Raw genomic sequence first — 447 nt, 5'->3', positions numbered from 1 at the left:
ATGTAATTTTCAAAAAACGTGCGGCCAGTGATGAACTTTTTTCTCAGTCGCACTGACCCAGAGGACAGGGGTTAAGGTTAGGATTATGATTATGGTTAGGGTTAAACAAGCAAATGTTTCCTGAATGCTGCTGTCTCTGCAGCTCACGGCTCCACCAGGGGACGGGTCAAATGTGGAGAACACATTTCACACTTTTAGGAGTGTGACAGTTAATGGGACTTTAACTTTAAGTTTAATTTTAAATACGTGCGGCCAACAAAAGAAATCCAGCCTTGCACAAACTTAAAATGCAGCAACGGGATCCTGGCTGCACGTATTACATGTGGACAAAACATGAATTTCATCATATTGTCACGAAACAGGCAGACAGATGGTTCCACGTGCAGCAGGTTTTTTTATTGTAGCTAAGAGTCCACAAAACTACAGCAGGGTCAGACAGGCAGAGGT

Source organism: Oryzias melastigma, linkage group LG14 (assembly GCF_002922805.2).
Source record: "Oryzias melastigma strain HK-1 linkage group LG14, ASM292280v2, whole genome shotgun sequence".
Taxonomy (NCBI): domain Eukaryota; kingdom Metazoa; phylum Chordata; class Actinopteri; order Beloniformes; family Adrianichthyidae; genus Oryzias; species Oryzias melastigma.
This window is presented reverse-complemented; position numbering follows the sequence as displayed.